At 39.8% G+C, this 20,348-nt stretch overlaps 1 pseudogene; it reads left to right on the forward strand.

The window, feature by feature from the left end:
* The first annotated feature begins 8,358 nt into the window (after window positions 1-8,358).
* LOC148129283 (vomeronasal type-2 receptor 26-like) lies at window positions 8,359-19,843 on the forward strand (annotated as a pseudogene).
* Window positions 19,844-20,348: the final 505 nt, after the last annotated feature.

Here is a 20,348-nt window from a genome sequence, read left to right on the forward strand (position 1 = left end):
GTATGTGGATCTTTGGTTATTCGGGTTTTCTCCCACGTAAGATTGGAAGTATCTAGGCAACGTTTCGATGAAGTCTCATTCAACCTGAGCACAACCAAGCCCCCACCTGAACAGAACACACCTCCAGCCAATCAGAACATGGCCAACCCCCCCAACTAATCAGAACACAGCCAAACCCCCAACCAATGAGAACACACCCCCACCCAATCAGAACACAGCCAAGCCCCCACCCAATCAAGTCACACCCTCACTAGCAGTTAAAAGGAAGAAGCAGCTGCAAGCTCACATCACTCTGAGAAGCACAGAGCTGAAGACAGAAGCCTGAAGATGATGAATGAGACTTCATCGAAACATTGCCTAGATACTTCCAATCTTATGTGGGAGAAAACCCGAATAACCAAAGATATATATATATATATATATATATATATATATATATATATATATATATAGATAGATAGATAGATAGATAGATAGATAGATAGATAGATAGATAGATAGATAGATAGATAGATAGATAGATATAGATATATATAGATAGATAGATAGATAGATAGATAGATAGATAGATAGATAGATAGATAGATAGATAGATAGATAGATATATATATATATATATATATATATATATATATATATATATATATATATATATATATATATATATATATATATATATATATATATATATATATATAGTTAGGTATAAACATTGATACCAAATATGGTTTGGGTGAATAAATATATAAAACTTAGATATCATGGTTTAAGTGCTTATCACTTTAAGCACAATGCAGCAGGAAATTAGCCGATTAAGGGTGCGGCTAGAAGTTACAATATAAGGAAGCATTAGAAGCTGGAAAGCTAACTGTGAACTGGCTGTATCTGTTGCTGTAACTGTGTGCTGCTGCGACTAACTGTGTGCTGCTGCGACTAACTGTGTGCTGCTGCGACTAACTGTGATTACTGACTGTGAGTGCCTGTGACTGAACTGTTATTGTTTGCTACTGTTTGCTGATTTACTGCGTAAGTCTACTGAATATCCAGCGTTTGTTTCTCTGGAGAGTGAAACCGGAGGAGGAGAAGATATCTTTATCGGCTGATAAAGATATTGCAAGGACTCTTAACTTGGACTATACTAGTGAGTCTTACTGGATGGAAATACTGTGAATGACTTAATGGACTGAATGACAATGCTTAAACTCTAACTGGATTAAAAACTATTTAAACTATAAACAGTGTTTGTGTTCAGTGTGTGTATACTCTGGGGCCCTTCCGCTCTCGTTTGGTTGCCTGGCTTGACTACTGCTGCAATACTTTTCTAGGGGTTAATTCTCCAAACCATAACATTGGTTATGGGCCCAGCAGCATAGTCTAACTAACCAGGATATAGCAGAGAGAGTTGGTGTGAGTTGCACATTACTGTAAAAACCAAACTGTTTTAATTAGTTTAAAATAGTCAAAATATCTGAAGAGTAATGGCACAAGTAAATTTGTCACAACTGTCCATGATATCCAGGCTGGATGGAACAAACTATGTTCCATGGTCAATGAAATGTAGTTTACTACTACGCAGAGAAGGTTTGTGGGACATTATAGCAAACCCACCAGATGTGAGTAGCTGGGATCCTGCTAATGATGATGATAACGAAAAGTTACAAGACTTTAAACTGAAGAATGAGAAGGCTTTATGCATCATAGGACTGACTCTCTGTGATCAGCAGCTTGTCCATATTCGTGGAGAAGAAAATGCTGCAAACTGCTGGGAGAACCTCAGGAAGATTTATGTTCGGGACAGTGTAGGAGCACATATAAATCTTACACGCTTTTTTTTTACAAGCTTTTTCGAACGCATCTTCAGAGGAATGGAGATATGTTAGTTCATTTAAACTGTATGAAGAGCATTTTTCAAGAATTGCATGAAAAAGAGCTTATATTTAATGAACTGCAACAAGTCTACATAATATTATCTTCATTAGATCAAAGCTATGATGACTATGTGACTTCGTTAGAGGTATTGCCAAAAGAAAGCCTCTCATTAACCGAGATTACAGGCAGGCTACTAGAAGAAGCCAGAAGAAGGCGTGAGCGTGACGAGCTGAGAGAAGATAAGAAAGAAGAGAAATTATCTTCAAAGCTTGAAAGAAACCAGCAAAGCAAATTAAAGCAACCCGGAAGAAGAGAATTTATCTTCGACGGCATACACAATTAAAAAGTGTTTTAATTGTGGAGGCAGAGGACATTTGGCAAGATTTTGCAAAAAGAGAAAAAGCCAGAATATAAAAAAAGCCAAAGAAAGCATTTGAACTAGCCACGTTTAGCAACTCTGATGTGAAGAATAATTTATGGGTGGTTGACAGTGGCGCATCCCACTGCATCACAAGAGATAAGACAAAATTTATAAAAATGTCTACAAGTTCTCAACATATATCACTTGCAAATGGCTGGAACCTGAAAGCGAAAGGTCAAGGTTTTGCACGTTGTCCGTACATAAACCAGGATATAAAAATGTTGTATGTACCGCAACTAAAGTTTAATTTGCTTTCAGTAAGGTTATTAGATAAATTAGGTTATGTAATTACTTTTAAGGATAATAATTGCATAATTGAAAAAGATAACAAAAGGGTAACTGCAGCTTTAAATGGAACATTATATGTCTTAGATAATAGTAAGAAAGGGGAGGCTCATACTGTATTTAATAATATAAAGCCTCATGAAGAATGTATCCATTTATTGCATAGGCGTTTGGGGCATGTAAATTTTAAAATGCTAAAACGTACAGTTGAGTTATCTGAAGGAATAAGGTTAAAACCTTGTGATAAATATTTGCGTTGTAATGTTTGCTGTGAAGATAAGAGCAAAGTATTGCCTGCAAATAGGCTAAATGGTTTCAAAACAAAAGAACCTTTAGAAGTAGTATTTGCAGACATAATAGGTCCAAAGAAACCCAGTATGGGGGTGCTAGATATATACTGAGCATTATGGATCATTATTCTAGATATGGGTTTTGCTATTTAATGAAAAGCAAAACTGAAACATATCAACATTTTTTCAATTGGCTTAGGTTTGCTGAAAGAAAGTCTAAATGAAAACTGATAACCCTGGTGACAGATAATGGCACGGAATTTATTAATAACAAATTCCAGAACAGACTTAAGGTAGCTGGAATAGAGCATAAGAAGTCTGCTCCATACAGGCCAGAACATAATGCTTTTATTGAAAGAAGAGGCCAAACACTACAGGCAATGGTTAGAACAATGTTAAATGATTCTGGGTTACCTGATTCTTTGTGGGGGGAGGCTACAATGTGTGCTAATAACATATTGAACAACGTTGTTAATACAACAACAGGTGAAATACCATTTACCAGATGGCATGGCAGGAAACCTGATCTAAGTTACCTGCACACATTTGGTGCACCAGCATGGGTGCATATTCCTGCACAAATCAGGAAAAAAGGGCAACATAGAGCTAAAAGATTTTTCTTCGTTGGTTATCAGGCAAACCATAGGGCATATAGATTTTGGGAGAAAGGCACATCTAAAGTGTTATGTAGTGCTAGTGCCCAATTTCTAGAACATGAAGGATGGGAGAAATTAGAACAGGATGCCAATAAAGATGTAATTATTGAATCCTATAGAAATCCCATTAGTTATCCCTGTAACTTTAAAAATAAAGTAAAGAGACAAATACAGGATGAAATAGTGCCCATAGAGGAAGAAACAGATTCAATAGCTGAACAGGATGAGGAAGATGAACAGGTAGTAGTTCAACAAAGTCCTCCTGTAAGCCCTGTAATTCCCAGAAGAACTACACGTGTATCTAGACCGCCTGATAGGTACCAGGCTAACACAGTGTGCCAGATTAATCAAGTTCCTAATTCTGTAGAAGAAATTAAAAAGTATCCTAATAAGGAAAAAGAAAGATGGTATGCAGCAATGAATAAGGAACTGAATTCATTAAGTGATATGAAGGTGTATGAGAATGCCAAATTACCTGTAGGAAAGAAATCCATTGGCTGCAAATGGATATTTAAGGTAAAAACAGATAAGGATGGTAATTTAATCCATAAGGCAAGGTTAGTAGCCCAAGGTTTTAGGCAGAATGCTAATGACTATGATGAGGTGTTTGCACCTAGTCTTAAGGCAGCAACCTTGAGAGCAGTTTTAGTGTGGGCAGCTAGTAAAAACTATATAGTTAACCATCTAGATGTGGAAACTGCTTACTTGCACGCCCCATTAAAACATACTATTTATATGAAAAAACCTGTTGGTATTAAAAGTGAAAGTAAGGATAATAATGATTGTTGGTTGTTAAAGAAAAGCCTCTATGGTCTTAAACAATCAGGCTATGAATGGAACCAGTATATTGTAAAGGAACTAGACAAAATAGGATTTAAAGCTGGTTTAGCCGATCCATGTCTGTTTAAGAGGGAGACAAATGGGAAAGTATCATTATTATTACTATTCACAGATGACATTGCATTGATAACTGAAACTAATGATGAAGCAAATAAAATAATAGCATCATTAGGAAAGAGAATAAAGATCAAGCAATTAGGGGAGATAAAGAAGTATCTCGGTTTGAATATAAAGAAAACACGGAAAGGTTTTAAGATATCTCAGGAAGATAAGATAAGCAAATTGCTAAAAGATTACAAGATGGAGCTTTGTAAGCCAGCTAAGACTCCAATGAGTCAGGAGTTTAGCAACACTGATGTACAAAGCCCTGAGTTTGATAAGGTGATTTATCAATCTTTAATTGGTAGTTTGAGTTATATTAGTAATTGGTCTAGACCAGATATTTCGTACTGCGTGAATCAGTTGGCTAGATTCAATTCTGCACCATGTGAAAGACACTGGAATGCAGCTAAGAGGATATTAAGATATCTTAAAAAGACAATGAATTATTCATTGTATTTAGAACCAAAGGGTGATTTAATTCTGTGTGCTTATGCAGATGCTAGCTTTGCATCAGAAAGAGATACTAGAAAGTCGACTTCAGGAACAGCCATAATGCTGGGTAAGACATTAATAGGCTGGAAGTCAATAAGACAACAGCATATAAGTTTGTCTACTATGGAGGCAGAATTCTCCTGTTTATCACTGTTATGTACAGAATTAATAATGTATAAACAAATGTTAATTGATATAGGTATAACAGTAGATTATCCTATAATTATACATGAAGATAATCAGGCAGCAATTCAAATGGCCACAAATATTGGAGTAAAAACAAGGAGCAAACATACAGATCTAAGATACCTAAACGTGAGACAATCTGTAAGAAGTAAGATGATTCAGCTAGAGTACTGTATGTCGGAGGACAATTTAGCTGATAATTTTACTAAAGCCCAAGGTGCCAGTAAGCACCAGGAGAGTTGTGAAAAATATGGGATAAGATTGTAAAGTTATTATATATTTATTTCACCCAAAAGGGGAGTATGTTAGGTATAACATTGATACCAAATATGGTTTGGGTGAATAAATATATAAAACTTAGATATCATGGTTTAAGTGCTTATCACTTTAAGCACAATGCAGCAGGAAATTAGCCGATTAAGGGTGCGGCTAGAAGTTACAATATAAGGAAGCATTAGAAGCTGGAAAGCTAACTGTGAACTGGCTGTATCTGTTGCTGTAACTGTGTGCTGCTGCGACTAACTGTGTGCTGCTGCGACTAACTGTGTGCTGCTGCGACTAACTGTGATTACTGACTGTGAGTGCCTGTGACTGAACTGTTATTGTTTGCTACTGTTTGCTGATTTACTGCGTAAGTCTACTGAATATCCAGCGTTTGTTTCTCTGGAGAGTGAAACCGGAGGAGGAGAAGATATCTTTATCGGCTGATAAAGATATTGCAAGGACTCTTAACTTGGACTATACTAGTGAGTCTTACTGGATGGAAATACTGTGAATGACTTAATGGACTGAATGACAATGCTTAAACTCTAACTGGATTAAAAACTATTTAAACTATAAACAGTGTTTGTGTTCAGTGTGTGTATACTCTGGGGCCCTTCCGCTCTCGTTTGGTTGCCTGGCTTGACTACTGCTGCAATACTTTTCTAGGGGTTAATTCTCCAAACCATAACATATATATATATATATATATATATATATATATATATATATATATATATATATATATATATATATATATATATATAGAGAGAGAGAGAGAGAGAGAGAGAGAGAGAGAGAGAGAGAGAGATAGAGATATAGAGATATAGAGATATAGATATAGATATAGATATAGATATAGATATAGATATAGATATAGATATAGATATAGATATAGATATAGATATAGATATATAGATATATAGATATATAGATATAGATATATAGATATAGATATAGATAGATACACACACACACACACACACACACACACACACACACACTCCTATATATTGAGAGGAGAGCATTCTTGCTCAAGGATGATTTTTGACTGAAAGACAGAAATTAATTCCAAACATTAATTTTAATCTCTGTATTCTATTCTTTTACTCATCATATCACTGATATATCTGACAGACTTTTTTTTTTTTGCTATCTCTATACTATTACTCTCCGGAGGAAGATTAACCATGTCCTTTAGTGCCTGTAGTCTGCCCAGAAACTCCTGCAATTCTCCAGGGAACACAGAGAAGTAGTTGATGGAACAGATAATTTCCTATGTACTGTATTCATCAAGAAAATATTAATATTTCATGTCAACCATAGGATTCTATAGTCCATTGTATATAATAGACTTCTGTAGTTCCTCAAGGAGTACATTCAATTCCACAGGTACTTGGGAAGTCAACATGAATAAATCTTCTTTAGAAGAGAAAAATGTTCTGCTGCTGTAATAAATTCAGCCTGGCTTTAATGTATGCCAAACTGAATTTGGTACCTGGTGGTACCTAGCTCAAAAATAGTGACTGATGGGATATTGCACTTCTAATGAGAAATCATTTAAATATAAAGCCAGTAGTATTATGCACCTACCACAAAACCCAACTTGGTTGTCACCTATATTAACAAAGGGATAGAATCATTATTATTTGTATGGTGGTGCATATCTAATACTTTTTCCTATTCCTATTTTCCCCACAATCCTCCTCCTCCTCCTCCTCCTCCTCCTCCTCCTCCTCCTCCTCCTCCTCCTCCTCCTCCCTCCTCCTCCTCCTCCTCCTCCTCCTCCTCCTCCTCCTCCTCCTCCTCCCTCCTCCCTCCTCCTCCTCCTCCTCCTCTTCTTCTTCTTCTTCTTCTTCTTCTTCTTCTTCTTCTTCTTCTTCTTCTTCTTCTTCTTCTTCTTCTTCTTCTTCTTCTTCTTCTTCTTCTTCTTCTTCTTCTTCTTCTTCTTCTTCTTCCTTTCTGCTATCTGGTTAAAGAAAATACTAACCTGTGAGGTGTTTGGGGCTGAGAGAAACTCAGGCAGACTGCCTCAAAGTTTCTTATCCAACTTTCATATCACATTGGTTCTATTTATTAAGTTTTCCAAGACCCTCTAATATGTGGAGATGAACAGTCATATACCATGACATGGAAAAAAGAAATAGATATCTGGGCTGATATGAAGAAGATTATGTGTTGTCTTATGTAGAAAAGGGACATCTGTATTCCACCTATCCTGGAAAGGATTGTGGAGAGAAAGCATTTGGACAATCCAATCTTCCTTTAGAAAAAATGGAGAAGAAATTGAACCTTCTTGTGGAAAAGATCTCTCACTACGTGCACCATTGCCTCCATTTAATGATGCAAAAAATACCAATCCAAATGGTTAAAATACCATCTATCATTTAGATCTTGAATTAACAAAATCCTTTGAAAGGAAGTGTCATAAAATTTTAGGTTCAAAGCAGTGGCATTAGATACAAGCAAAACTGTCAGGCTCCGGACATGCCATAACATGCGCCGGAGCCCAACAACAATGTTAGGTGGTGGGAGGAACTGATATTTTCCTCGTCGTTGCCTCAGCCACCCCAGCCTCCAATACAGTGGGGCGCTTATTGACCCGACACTGCTCTGAGGCCCACCAATGCTCTATGCCCCCCCACAAGATGGTCCATGGAGAGGGCTCTGGATGGAAGCTGGGTCCCGACAGCCAGCTGATGTGATGGTCATGCTGACTATGGAGAGACTAGGATGATGTCATCAGGAGGTGACGGGGATTGCAGCAGGCTGGGAAATGGTGGCAGCTACTGAATCTGGGACTGAAGGAGAGATGAGCGGTAGCTGACATTCAGAGGAGAATGGTCATGGTGGTGGGTAATCACAGAACTGGGAACAATCATGGGATGATAAGGAAGGGTAGTAAGCACACCGGTGAAGGAAGCTGCAGACAGGTGGATATTAATATAATGAAGGAATGGATGTTATGCAGCTTAGGTGAGTTTGAGGGGGGGAACTATGGTATTTAAAGTGCTGAGAGGCAGTGGCTCTCAGTGCTGGCTTTATCTGGAAATGTTCTTACTTGCTGTTGCATTATTTTGGTTGCTGGAATAAAGTGACCATTATTCCAAACTGTGAGTCCTGTCTGCATTTTCCAGGTGGGAGACCAGGAGAGAGGCAGCTGAGAGAAATTGTGCTGGTCCTAATAGAGTAGAGGAAAGCAGTGGCAGTTACAAAGAAAAAATATAGGGTACTGGGACTGGAAAAACTTTTGAGCATGACCTGAGTTTGACTTGACTTAATTACTTTTCATTTGTCAAGGCTCCCAGTCTTATGCTTTGATATTACCTTAACTTTCTGATATTCTTTAGTCATCAATCAACCCTCACAGGGATTCTTCTGGCAAGTTATATCTGAACTAATTTATTATTGTCCAAGCATTCAAAAATCACAGTCTATTTTCTCTGAAGGTTCTGAGAAAAAGGGCTTTACTTTCCAAATGAAAGTAAGTGGCATGAACGATATATTTCATAGCTGATATGTCAGATCTGGATAACTTCCCAGTCTTCATTTTGAGATGACAAGTAAAAATAGGCTTGATATCAGGTTAAAGAAAAGGTGTTTTAATAGTTTTTTTCCAGATTTAAAATGCCAAAGATAGCGAATAGTAAGTTAATATCATCATCTTACAGGTACTTGACACAAAACTATTAGCATATTCTGGCTTTGGAATTTGCTTTGAAGGAAATCTGTGAAAACCCTCACCTCCTACCCAACATCACCTTGGGCTTCCATATTTGCAACAGCAATTTCATTGGAAGTCGGACCTATCATGGTGCACTGGAGCATCTTTCAACAAAGAACAAATTCATCCCCAACTACAAGTGTGATGGCCAGAACAACGAAGTAGCTGTCGTTGGAGGACCCTATAAAATATCTCTCTGGATATGGCAAATATCCTATGCAACAACAAGATTCAACAGGTGAGGTATGCTCCTTTTTTCTCCCCAGCCATATATATGAATCTTAGATGTCCTCCCTCCCTCCTTTTCTTTCTACCTTTCTTCTTTCTTTGCTTATTACAGTAACATCTTTCAATTGCTTTTCTTTCTTCAGCTTATCTATGGTTCTCCACCTACAAATAATCATGGAGATATATTTCACTGGTGTTCCCTAACAATATGCTCCAATACAAGGGAATTCTCCAATTATTGCTATATTTTGGGTGGACATGGGTTGGGATGATTTTTCTGCAATATGATGATTGGTTTATAGCAACTGTGGTTGGAGATTGGTTTATAGCAACTGTGGTTTCAATGTTTGCCCAGAGATGAATCTTCTTTGACTTCATTGAAAGTTTCCCCAAGAACACGAACACCAATCAGTTCAATGAAATGTTAGAGGATGGAAATGAACTATATGGCACTGTCATGACAAGCATGGCATCTGCTGTAATTCTACAAGGTGAATTTTTGCTGAGTATGAGATTGTTATTCTCTTATCAAAGTCCATCAGAAAATGAGAAAATATGGATTATGATAGCCCAGATAGATTTCACTTCCACTTCTATTCAAAGGAACTGGCCTTTACCCTTCATGGTGCTATATCTATTGTGGTTCATTCAAGTGACTTGGTAGGATTCCAGGATTTTGTTAGGGGAAGAAATCTAGCCACCAATCAAGAAGATGGCTTTCTCAAGGATTTTTGGGAAGATGCTTTTGAATGTGCGTTCCCGAACTCCAGTGGAGAGAAGAATTTTGATGGTATATGCACTGGGGAGGAGAAGATTGAGACCCTTCCTTCTTTGATTTTTGACATGCAGATGAATAGCCACAGTTACACTGTCTACAATTCCGTCTATGCTGTTGTACATGCCTTGGATGCTTTATATTCATTCAAAAGGAAACACAAAGTTGTGCCAGATAAAAGTGACCTGAATCCTCTCCATCAAGAATCATGGCAGGTATCATTTTGAGCGTATGTATATGTGTTTGAATATATCCATGCTTGTATAATGTAAATTCTATTCTCACCCTTATTGGTGATACGTTTCTTCTCATCTCCTTACCAGAGACTTAGGAATTTGTGCAGCATCTGAGCTTTTTCTGGCACTGCACTCTTTGGATAGAGAACTTTGATGTAATTCCTGGGATTTTTTGGAGCCATTTTCCCAGCTTAAGACTCAAACTATGATGTTGGCCTTTTGTTTCCATATATTCTCTGTTCTTTTTTCACAACTGACATGGAAAACCGGATGAATACGACGAAGAGTTTTTGGTAAAATCAGTTGAACAGTCACCGGATTTACAATTCTCTCAATGGGAAAAGGCCCCACATACTTAGGACCCAACTTCTTCGATTTCTGGGTAGTCTGCAAATATTTGGCCGAGAGGAATACTTTATCGCCCACCTTATACAACATCTGCGGGCTCGCTCTGTCAGCAAATTTTTTATGAGACTGATGCGCTTCGCCTAAAGCTTTTACGTGCAACCGGCCAGTTAAGTTGAAGTTGAGATATCCAGTCGCTCAACAATTGAACACTGGGATTTTCGCCAGGAGTTCAGGTATGGGCACAAAGTCTTGCCCGGTTGTTATTTTGAAAGGGGTAAACCCCGTACTGCTGTGAACAGAGTTATTGTATGCCACTTCCGCAAAAGGCAGTAACTCCACCCAATTGTCCTGCTGATAATTTATGTAACATCTGAGGTATTGCTCTAGCACCCTATTAGTTCTCTCAAGCCCCATTAGTTTGAGGATGGTGGGCGGAGCTTAAGCTCTGGGTGGAGCCTATTAACTTCAAAAATACCCTCCAAAAGTTCGAGGTAAATTGGACTCCTCGGTCAGAAACTACACGCTCAGGTACACCATGAAACCTGTAAACGTGAATAATGAACAGTCTGGCCAATGTCTTTGCCGAAGGGATTTTTGAGCAAGGGATGAAATGGGCTTGTTTGGAGAACAAATCAGTCACTACCCAAATGACTGTGTGTCCACTGCTCTTGGGTAGGTCTACTATAAAGTCCATGGAAATTTCCTTCCAAGGAGCAGTTGGAAGAGCCACATTTTGCAGCAAACCTGGCAGTTTTCCGGGAGGTCTTTTTGCTGAAGCACAAACTGGACAACTCGCTACATAAGTCTCGATGTCCTTTTTCAACGAAGGCCACCAGAATTGCCCTTTGACCAAATGTAGAGTCTTTACAAACCCAAAGTGACCAGCCACTTTGGAATCATGAGTTTGTTGTAGCACTTGGCTTCTCAAGTTTTGGGGCACATACAATTTCGCACCTATCCAGCCTAGACCATCTTGAACGGTGCAGTTATTCGCATTTGCTAGGAACCACTCATCCGTTTTCAAAACCTCCTTAAATCGTTCCATCAGGTCAGTGGACAACTCTCTCTCCTGTTTTCTCTTCTGCGCGCGGGTGACTACGGGGGCAGCCAGTTGTGTAGTGGACACAATGGGCCTTATCACTTCTTTACGAATACTGTTGTATTGAGGCATTCTAGACAAAGCATCTGCCATAAAAATTTTCCCCTGGGATATATTTCAACGAGAAATTGAATCGCTTGAAAAACTGAGCCCACCTAACTTGCTTAGGAGATAGCTTCCGAGGAGTTTTAAAGCTTCCAGATTTTTATGGTCCGTCCATACCTCAAATGGGTGCTTCGCTCCTTCCAAAAAATGTCTCCAGGCTAGTAAAGCCCAACGGACTGCAAACGCTTCCTTCTCCCAAACAGCCCATCTCCTTTCAGTGTCAGTCAATTTACGAGAAGTATAAGCGCACGGTTGTAGTGTCCCCTCTCGCTTAACTGAAGTAAGACCGCCCCCACTGCCACATCGCCGCATCAGCTTGGATCACAAATTGGGCGTCCATGTCTGGGTGTCTCAGTACTGGTTCTGCAGCAAAAGTCTTTTAAGCTTTTCAAATGCAGCTTGGCACTCCATGGTCCGATTCAATAGTTGGCTGGGCTTTGGTTTTAATTCCCCTTTGTTTTCAGGAGGTTGGTGATGGGCATGGCTATTTTGCAAAAGATGGGATGAATTGCCGATAGAAGTTGGCAAATCCAAGAAAACTTTGAAGTTGTTTACGGGTTCTCGGTGGGGCCCAATCCAATACATCTCGCACTTTCTCTGGATCCATCTCAATGCCCTCGGGAGAGATACGATATCCCAAGTAGTCGATTTTTTCTTGATGGAACTCACACTTGGACAGTTTGGCATACAATTTGGCTGCCCTCAACTTGTGCAACACAGAGCGTACCAGTTTCACATGTTCGTCTCTATTCTCCGTGTAGATGAGAATATCATCAAGGTAGACCAGAACCCCCTTGTATAAATGTTCGTGAAGCACTTGATTGATCATTTGCATGAAAACAGCAGGCGCCCCCTGTAGGCCAAAAGGAAGAACATTGAACTGGAAACAACCCATTGGGCAGTTGAACGCAGTCTTCCACTCGTCGCCTTCCTTAATCCGGATTCTGTAGTACGCCTCCCTCAAGTCCAACTTTGTGAAAATCTTTCCCTTTTCCAAGTGGGCTAACATGTCCTTCATCAGGGGGAGGGGGTACACATTCTCCACGGACACTGCGTTCAAATTTCGGTAGTCAACCACCAGACGTTTGGAGCCATCTTCTCGCGGAACATTACAGGGGCCGCCACTTGAGGTCTGGCAGGTGTGATGAAACCACGTTTCAGGTTCTTGTCGATGAACGCTCTCAGTTCTTCCAGCTCCCCCGGTGTCATCGAATACAGCTTCGGTTTCGGGAGCATTACCCCCGGTAGAAATTCAATACTGCAATCGGTTGACCGATGGGGAGGGAGCTCGTCGGAAGCCTCTTCACTTAACACCTCTTTTAAGTCCCAGTACTCCTTCGGGATTTTCTCTTCCCCTTCCACTCGTTCGACACCTGCGGAAGCTACCTCGGCCAGAACTTGGGGTTTCGGATGGGATTTCTCCTCCCCTTCCGGATAGTGTGGCTCCTCCCCTTCCGGTGGCCAATCGGTACGGATGCGTATCCACCCCTCTCTCCAGTTCACCTGGGGATTCCACTTCCGGAGCCAGGGTAATCCCAATATTAGAGGCTGTTCCATCCCTGGGGCCACAATAAAGCATAGGGTCTCGCGTTGAGTTCCCATGGTCATCTCTAAGGGTTCCATTATAAAACGTGCTGGGCAACCTCCCGCCACAGATCCATCCAATTGACAGAAAGATATGGGCGTTCTTAAATTTTTCAGTCCAATGCCGATACCCTTAACTACTTTATGTTAATTACACACCTCGTGCACCCCGAGTCCAACAAGGCCAACATCTCTCCTCGGTCCCAGAGGTAGGCTCACTTAATTTTATTGGGATGGTCATGGGCCCTTGGTTAGGACTTACCGAGATGTCATCCTCCGAGTTGGTCTCGCTCTCGTCGAGTAGGGTTGGTCCCAGCTCCTCTCCCGCCGGAAGGGCGACCTCTACAACCTCTCTCGTCTTCAGCCCGGTCTCGGGCTTGGTTGGGGGTTTTCGGGCTTCCTCCCTTGGCCTCGCGGTTTTGGTGGGTCCAACTTGACCCAGCAGTCCGCCATCCGGTGGCCCTCCTTCCCACAACGGAAACAGGCTGTGGTCTTGGCTCTTGCCGCCATCCCTCCCGTTGGGGGGTGGAGGTCTCTCGAGAGACGTGGGGAGTGATTTTCTCCAGCCGGGGCCTCCTCTGCGTCTGCTTCGAGCTAGATCAATATCCACCTCTTCCGCCAGCAAGTACCACGACTGCAAATCACGTGGGTCCCTTCGGGAGATGCACATGTGGTATACATCTTCATTTAAGCCATCTTTGTAGGCTTCAACCAGGGCCTCTTGGGACCAAACTCAGATATGGTATGCCAGCTGCCTGAACTCCTGGGTGTAGTCTGCAACCGATCTTCCCCTTGGGTTAGAGTTTTCATTCTGATTCTAGCCCTTCTCTCTGCCAGGGGGTCCTCAAATCTTCTCCTCAATGCAGTCATGAAAACATCAAGGCTTCGCAGTTGGGGGAGTTATCATTGAACAAAGTCACCACCCAGTCTGCTGCCATCCCTTCCAGGGTTCTGGTGACACATCTCACTTTGGCTGCTTCAGAAATGAACTCCTTTCAAATTCTGCCATATAGCTTCCAACTTGTACCAGGAAAAACCCCAAGTCTCTGGGATTTCCTCCAAATTTCACATCTAAGGGAGGCAGGTGGCGTCTTCCAGGAAGCACACCTCATTGCTGGGGCTCCCGAGCGGCAGCAGTGGGGGCTGCGCCGGCATAGGCTGGGCTAGGGGGTGGGGGGTAGCTCGACTTCCCGGGCTGACCTCAGCTCCCTCTTCCCCTCATACCTTGGAGCCGTGCCGGGCTTTTCAGAAACGTCCATAAGGAATCTGCCGCCTTGATCCAGCCTGCATTCCATCTCCTCCCCTCTTGCCACAGCCGTTCCTCGCACCTCTTCGTCTTACAGTGATTCTGGGAGGAGGGGGGTTTTCAAGATCTCTCCAACCAACCCCCAACGACCATCTGGGCATCTCAGCTGGGGTTTCTTCCAGAGTCAGGTCGACCAGTAGATCAGCAGCCGGCATGTCTGGTAGCAGCATCGGCTGCCCCCCCGCAGCTCCCTGGTCATCTTCATCACTGGCTGGAGACGACATGAGATGAAACCCCCTCGGAAGAAAAGTTGCTGTTTTCTCCGGGTGGGTTATTGTAGAGTTTTAGAATAATGTCAGACTGTGGTCCCTCTAAATCCCAAGAAAGAAATACTCAGACTCCATGGTGTAGAGCAGAATTATTCTTTTACTGGAAAATAAAGTGGAACCGACAGAGCCAATTCTGAAACTGAGAAATTGGCGGGTAGAATACATATACAAAGGAATAGAATTGCTCCCCCCCTCCATAGATCAAATGATTCTTCCAATTAAAACTTCTGAATATGATCATGTGGTCATCTCCAGGTGATGATGAGGCTACTGTCAATTGACCTTGACATATTTTGATAAAAGTTCGCAGTTGCGCAGAAAGGGACAGAAGCTAGCGAAGAAACGGAAAGTTAAAGAAAAGAATCCCCCCTCCCCTTGCTAACCCAGCAAAGGAATGCAAAACACCTCCTGCCTTCTTTCCCTCCAATATTCCCCCCTCCCACCATTTCATGACAGCCGAAAGAGTAAAAATGGCACAGCAGCAGAGGAGCAATAGTTAGAGGACAGAATATACTTAGTATGAAGATATCTTGAGGCTGACATATATATGCATGCTGATACCTTAAAATAAGTTGCTAAAGAAGTCAGCAAATTTATTCTAATAGAAATCTCATGCCTCCTGATTCTACTTTATCATAAAACTATACATTGTCAGGTTTTGTCATTGTTATATGTTCTACATAGTACTTATATGTCTCCAACTCATGGATGCTTCAATACAGAAATCCATTCAGACTAGTTCAATATAATCAAATGAATCCATTTAGTCAAATGAATTTTTGGAAAGAACAGTATAAAGAAAACAAAGAACAAGGGAACTGTGATCACTTTCATCAAGTATGAGAAAAAGCTAATAATCAAATAAACAGTACGGATAAACCAAAGTCAACACGCAAAGTCAATACATTTGGACTTTGGAGGTATATAGTGTATGCTCTCCCCAAATACTGGCTATAAAGAAATAAAATATTCATTTCTAAAAAGATTCTCATTAGGCGAAATAAACCAAATAGAGAACTGCACAACATCATCCATACCCAATTCAATCTATTGGACTTTCCAGTGTTCTTTATGATGATTTCTGTTAGGGAATATACACCCTAGCAGAATGTGCAACGGCAGTCAGTCAGTCAGGCAGATATGTGAGATAAACGTTGTAGCTTACACTCAGTAAAACAGATACACTGTGCCAGTTAAATAGTTTTTATTCCAGTAAGAGTTATAGCATAGTCAAACAGTCCATATATCATACACTAGTTCAGTCTGTCCGAGGATTATCCATTAGCAAAGTCCAGTGTAGAAAAAGAGGTCAGTAAACTTACAAATAATCAGTCCAGTAATATATCTCTTTTTGCAGTAGAGATATGAAGAAAATCAAACCTCTTTTCTTCGTTCAGCAATAGCAGGGGAAACACGCAGTTATCACCATCAATCCATCATTGTCAGTAATCCAGTAAAAGCCAGCAAACAGTGAGCTCTCTTGCTCCCTCTTATGGTGATTTTACAACTGCACCCAAAATACATGTTTTACATTTAAAGTGACACACACAATCATAGTCTATATATATTATTTTACCCAAACTAAGTTAGGTAACCATTGTTATCCCTAACAATTTCATTTGGTTTTTGTAGATATATTGCTATTTTCTTGATGTTTTATATACATCAATGATTTAAAATCCCCTTCATTGAACAGAAGATGTTGGAGAAAGATCTCTAAGAGGATACACAATAATTAATTAATCAATTAATTAGTCTCCTCTACAGCCTTTAATTAAATTTAAAATTCTGAGCCATGGTGGTATAATCGCTAGAATGCAGTATTGCAGGCTGACTGCCATAGTTTGATTCTCTCTAGCTCAAGGTCGACTCAGCCTTCCATCCTTACAAGGTCAGTAAAATGAGGACCCAGATTGTTGAGGGAAATATGCTGACTCTGTAAACTGTTTAGAGCAGTGGTCGCCAACCAGTGGGCCACGGCCCACTGGTGGGCCTTGAGAATATTTTGGTGGGCCGCAGAGAAAGCTCACTCCCAGAGCACCCCGCCCCCTAAAGCAATTAATCCAGGCTGTGCAGTCCACATGGCCTGCAAGAACGGTCCCCGCCCACTCACTCCTTACCCGGCAAACTTGCCTGCTAAAATTGCTATTTTTCCTTTTTCCAACCATCTTCTGTTCTGCTGTGCTGAGAAATTTAGATTAACTAGGAAGCAGGAAATGGTTGGATTTCTTGCTTTCTAGCTTGTCTTTAGATCTTCGGCTCTGCTTCCCTTAGGACTGAAGATTTGCTTGCAAGCAAATTCAGTGCAGACTCACAGCAAGCAAATTTGAGAGAAAGAGCTAGCCGATGGCAGATAGATTGACTGAATGATTCTGTGAGCAAATCAATCTGCCTGCTTTGCCTGATTTTGGGTAAAAATTGCTTTTTAAAAAAATAAAAAAAAATCAATATTTACATACATGGTGTGTTGTGAGTTAATTTTGTAAGTTTGCCTCCTAGCAAATTTTATGAGTTTGCTTGCAAGCAAATTTTATGTGACAGATTCAGATAGCCAATGGCAGATAGATAGATTTCTGAATGAATCTGTGATTCTGTGAGCAACTCAATATGCCTGCCTGCTTTGCCTAATTTTGGATAAAAGTTGCCATCAAACCAATTTCCAAACAATGACAGATTTGTTTTTGGGTACTAGATGTAGCTCAAGACATGTTAAAGAACAAGAGGGATAAAAACACTCAAATTATATGCTAGAGGCATGACATATACTACATAAATAATGTACTATGTTCTTTTTCAGATGCAGATGACTGTGTTCTATGTCCAGGAGATCAATATGCAAATTTCCCTTGAAATGCATGCATTATCAAAGAGATCAGTTTCTTGTCTTACGAAGAATCTTTAGGAATTACATCTTTGATGTTTGCTTTCTCCTTCGCTTTCATGACAGTACTTGTGCTTGCTATATTCATTAAGCACAAAGACACACCAATTGTCAAAGCCAACAACCAGAGCCTGTCCTCCCTTCTCCTCACCTCTCTACTCTTCTTCTTCCTTTCTACTTTCCTTTTCATTGGTCGGCCTACAGTACTGACATGTCTCCTTCAACAACTTGCTTTTACTTTCATTTTTTCTGTAGCAATTTCTTGTGTGCTGGCCAAAACTATCATTGTAGTTCTTGCTTTCATGGCCAGGATCTGGAGTAAGGAAATGTGTAGGGAACAGACTGGCTACCTCTATTGTGTTTTCGTGCTCCTTTCTTCAAGCATCTCTTTGTGCAATTTGGCTGGCAATCTCTGCCCCATTTCTACATATATATTTTTTGAAAACAATTTTATTGATTTTAAAAAAACAAACAAAACAAACAAAACATAGAAACATCAGCTCTCTTCCATACATATATACAAACAGTGTGTCGGTTGGTTCATCAGTTTTGTGCATTCATTTCATAGTCTCAATTACAGTTACATTACATAATAACTCATATTATCAGTCCAAACTTATATATCCTAATATCGCTATTAGAAAATATTTCAAATGTCAATCTACTCATCTCAGCACATTCCAGTATTTTCTTAATAATTTCTTCCTGTAATGGTATTTTCTCATTTTTCCAATTTTTAGCAAATACAATCCTAGCCGCTGTTAATACATTTACAATCAAATATTGCAAATCTTTACTGTATGTATCTGGTAAGATTCCCAATTAAAAAAACTCCAGTTTCAAATCTATGTGTTTCTTTGTCATTTTTTCCAACCACATGCGAATTTTAGTCCAATATTTACCACATATGGTAGTATGAGCCAGGTATCTGATGACATTTCCAGCATTTTTCAGATTTATTCTTGAACATTCTTGCTATGCTTGTTGGGGGAAAGTGCCACCTGTAAAACATCTTATACAAATTTTCTTTATAAGCTGTTGACATTGTCATTTTATAATTTTGCGACCATAGTTTTTGCCATTTCTCTAAATCAATCCCATATCCAAAATTCTTCCCCCAAACAATCATAGTTTCTTTAACTTGTTCTTCCTCTAGCTTAATTCCCAGTAAATAACCATATAATTTTTTAATCACCTTCTCATCAGTACCTGTCAGAATCTTATCTAGATCAGTCTGTTTATCATAAAATCCCTCTGTTTTAGAATCTTCATCATACCTTGAGTGTATTTGCGCATATGAAAACCAATTCATCTTTATACCTTGTTCCTCTAGATTTTGTATTGATTTCCAAGAACATGGATGGAAAAAGCAAAGGTCCCAATGGAAAAAGGAAAAAGAAAAAGAAAAGGAGTAAAATTCTGAGGCTTTCCCCAGCCGACACACTTTCTCTTTCAGTCTCTTCCTTTCCGGAGCTGTCCCGACTTCAGCAGCTTCCCATTTCCACATTTTTGACATGTATTCCCTGCATGAAGAAATTATACTGGAATGTAAGGAAGAGTCTACCTATATGTTTTACTGTGTCTTGGGCTTCATGAACATTTATGCCCTAGTCAGTTTCATGGTCGCCTACCTAGCTAGGAACTTGCCCGACCCCTTTAACGAAGCCAAGTTCATCACCTTCAGCATGCTCATTTTCTGCAGTGTGTGGTTGTCTTTTTTCCCAGCCTATCTGAGCACCAAGGGCAAACACATGGTAGCTGTGGAAATCTTCTCCATTTTTGGGTCCAGAGCAGGATTATTGGCTTGCATTTTTTTACCCAAATGTTATATTATTATATTAAGGCCTGAACTAAATAAAAGAGAACAGCTAGTGACGAGGAAATAATATATCCAAGTTGTTTACTGAACATTTCTGACTACTAAATATGTTTAAATTTAAAAATAAAGTTTATGAAAATATCTCTGTCTTGTGGAACTTCTTGCAATCTTGAGGTACTCCCAGGCTTAAGTAAAACCATGTTATATTTTAAATACTAATACTAATGTTTGTGCTATTTGGAAGAAGAGAAAAAAAATTAAAATTTTCTTTTTACTAAATGGAGAATATAGATGTTCAAGGATATTTTGTCCTGAAAAACCAAAAATAATCCCTTAGATTAATTTAGCAATTTAATTTAATCTTCCTATTCTGTTCTTTTGGTCACTTATCTTATCACAGACATATCTGACTAAGATATTGCCAACTATATACTACTACAATCCAGAGGAAAATTAACCATGTCCTTTAGTATTGGCCAGCAACTTTTAGATTTCTCCAGGAGATTCAGAGAAGAAGTTGATAGAGGATATAATGTCCTATTTAGTGTATTCATCAAGAAAATATGAATATT

This window comes from Notechis scutatus, chromosome Z, assembly GCF_049901735.1.
Source record: "Notechis scutatus isolate UNSWTSFEM ecotype Mainland chromosome Z, rNotScu1.2, whole genome shotgun sequence".
NCBI lineage: Eukaryota > Metazoa > Chordata > Lepidosauria > Squamata > Elapidae > Notechis > Notechis scutatus.